The sequence below is a fragment of the Podarcis filfolensis genome (assembly GCF_964270895.1).
Source record: "Podarcis filfolensis genome assembly, chromosome: 7".
NCBI lineage: Eukaryota > Metazoa > Chordata > Lepidosauria > Squamata > Lacertidae > Podarcis > Podarcis filfolensis.
Window position 1 is genome coordinate 90,312,509 of NC_139603.1, and position 3,384 is coordinate 90,315,892.

Below are 3,384 nucleotides of genomic sequence, written 5' to 3' on the forward strand. Positions count from 1 at the left end.
CGGCCAAGACTCGCCGCTTCCGGCGCAGGGCCATAGAAAGCGCAAGGGGGAAGGGCCGAGCGGGGAGACGCCGCTCTGGCACGAGGGCCGCACCATAGAGGCGGACATTCAATCGTTGCGCTGACGCGCCGGCCTCCGCGCGCGCAGGGCGCACGTGTGAATGGAGGGCGTTTTCACGTGTACGATCCGGGAAGGGGGGGGAAGGGGCCCTGCTTCAAGGCACCCAGGCGTGTCCCGCTCGCCTGAACTCCCTGGGAGGGCGTCGGAAGAAAGCACGTGTATGTCCGAACGTGGAGGTGAAGGAAGCACACGTGTGTGTGTGTGTGTCCCCCGGCCTCCCCTTTGGTTCGAGGAGCAGCGGGGTTAACCGACGGAACTCCCTCCCCCAGAAGTGGCTTGAAAAGCCTTTTTGTTAGGCATTTGTTGTTGTTTAGTCGTTTAGTCGTGTCCGCCTCTTCGTGACCCCCTGGACCAGAGCACGCCAGGCACTCCTGTCTTCCACTGCCTCCCGCAGTTTGGTCAAACTCATGTTGGTAGCTTCGAGAACACTGTCCCACCATCTCGTCCTCTGTCGTCCCCTTCTCCTTGTGCCCTCCATCTTTCCCAGCATCAGGGTCTTTTCCAGGGAGTCTTCTCTTCTCATGAGGTGGCCAAAGTATTGGAGCCTCAGCTTCAGGATCTGTCCTTCCAGTGAGCACTCAGGGCTGATTTCCTTCAGAATGGAGAGGTTTGATCTTCTTGCAGTCCATGGACTCTCAAGAGTCTCCTCCAGCACCAGAATTCAAAAGCATCCATTCTTTGGTGATCAGCCTTCTTGATGGTCCAGCTCTCACTTCCATACATCACTACTGGGAAAACCATAGCTTTTACTATACGGACCTTTGTTGGCAAGGTGATGTCTCTACTTTTTAAGATGCTATCTAGGTTTGTCATTGCTTTTCTCCCAAGAAGCAGGCGTCTTTTAATTTTGTGGCTGCTGTCACCATCTGCAGTGATCATGGAGCCCAAGAAAGTAAAATCTCTCACTGCCTCCATTTCTTCCCCTTCTATTTGCCAGGAGGTGATGGGACCAGTGGCCATGATCTTCGTTTTTTTGATGTTGCTTCAGACCATATTTTGCGCTCTCCTCTTTTGCCCTCATTAAAAGGTTCTTTAATTCCTCCTCACTTTCTGCCATCAAGGTTGTGTCATCTGCATACCTGAGGTTGTTGATATTTCTTCCAGCAATCTTAATTCCGGTTTGGGATTCATCCAGCCCAGCCTTTCGCATGATGAATTCTGCATATAAGTTAAATAAGCAGGGAGACAATATACAAAAAACCTGGAAATGTAACTCAATTCCTACAAAGCTTGACTGGCAGGCGAAGATGGTGGAAAATGTGGAACTTGCGAAAATGACTGGGAGAATAAGAGGAAACTCAAAACCAGAAAGTGTGTAAAGAATGGATAACATTTACCAGTAAATATCTAAAGCAATATTGTGAAAATGTAAATCTTCTGATTCTAGATTGAATCTTGAATATTCAGGAAAGCTATAAATGTTGGAATTTTTCTGGATATGTGACAAATACAACAGGAAATGCATAAAGGTTAAGAATATGTAGAAAGCTCAGTGAGTCAACGTATGTGCGATGTTTGACAATGTGTTGTTAATGTTTAGTTGTCATTGAGGCATTGTCTGTTATATGTAATTTGTTTTGCAATAAAGTTAAATAAAAGATGGGGCAAATTCATGGAGGGCCCTCGAGGGCTCCTAACCAGGATGAGGCAGCAATCCACCCCTTGCAGAAAGCCTTCAGGCCTCCCAGGCCAGGGCAGGGGCAGCGCCTGCCTCTTGGGCTGCTTCTTTTATGCTGGACACGGGTGCGAATCTCTCCCACATCAGCCACAGCAGGTGCTGCAAGTCTCCCAAGGTTTGGCCACTCCCTGAGGTGCATGATTCACTTGGTCTCCCAAGACAGGCAGGTGCCAATCAAAACTAGATACAGGTACACGCTGGGACTCCCGCAGTTCTTCCAACGACAATCCCCCTTGAGCTGGCGATGAATCACAGGATGGCAGAGTTGGCAGGGACCCGAAGGAGTCATCTAGTCCAACCCCTGCAACGCAGGAATCTCGGGTAGATCAAACATGATGAGACTGGATCTGCAAATGGTGACCCAGTGGGCGACACGCGAAGAGCAGGGGGACACAACCACCACCCGCTCTCCCGTGAATATACCTGGGTATTAGGGTCTTCCTCAGAGGCCTTACTAGAGATTCCCCACAAAGGTGCCCAGGATTTCAGGCAGGGAATATTCAGATATTCCAGATTCTACTTGGGTCCTTCCTCGGGGGCCCTAGGTGGTGCATGAATTTATGTATAGGTTTGGGGGGGGGTTGCCCCTCCAGCAGATATCATGCGCATGCAGCCCACTACCAAAATCAGCACAATCACTTTTATGACTTTTGTGATTTGTCCCCACAAAACACTTCATCACAGTTTCTTCCTATCTGTTCAAAGGGCCTCTGCTGCACAATACCAAATGTAAGAATTCACTGATCAGTGTCTCTATGTACTGGCTCACTGGGAAAACTTCAGAAATTCCTATAGACATGTGAGCTCAGCTCCTCAGCAGCCCCTCTGCCTGAGTGATAATTCCTGGCATCCTGATACCTGAGTGCCAGACAGGTAGCCATTCCAGAAATAACCAACCCAGATGAAGACAAAAGGGTGTGATGAACTTGGCTGGGAAACAAGAAAATGTAAATATCTCTTTTGTTCCACTTGATGGGTGTTTGGTGGAGGGCAAGGGGAACCATGGGGCAGGGTCCAGGATGCTCAGATTACTGCCACTAGACCTCCCCTTTCATGATGTAACCGTGGTGTATGAGTGATGTAGTTGGGGGGTGTAACATGGGGATTAGTAGCTAATAAAAGTTGGGGTCTTCTTTTGTTCAGGGCTTCCATCTTGTTCCACCTTGAGGCAAGTGGGAGTCCTGTCGCGACAGTCTTCAGTCAAGACCAAGCCTACTGGCTGCTGTTTTGCTCTGGGATTCCTGGCTGGTGTCCTTGTTTTCTTGCCCTCAGATTTCTCTGTTGACAGTGGCAAAAACCTTCATCTGCCCAGGCCTTTTGTGATCTGGACTTGCCACCCTGGCAGTGCGCTTAAGGTAAAATTATCTCGCCAGCCCACAATTTGGGCTCGCTCTGCATGGCTCTAAGATGCCAACTGCACCTTAAAGGTGGGGGTGATGCTTTCTGTATTTTTTTTAATGTAAAACAAAAGGCAAATTTGGAAGCAAGCCTTTTGAATAGGAGAGGAAAGCTCTGGATGACCCCCAGGACAAAGGAGCACTTCAGGTGTGAAGAAACGATTGCCAGAAATCAATGGTCACGTCAAC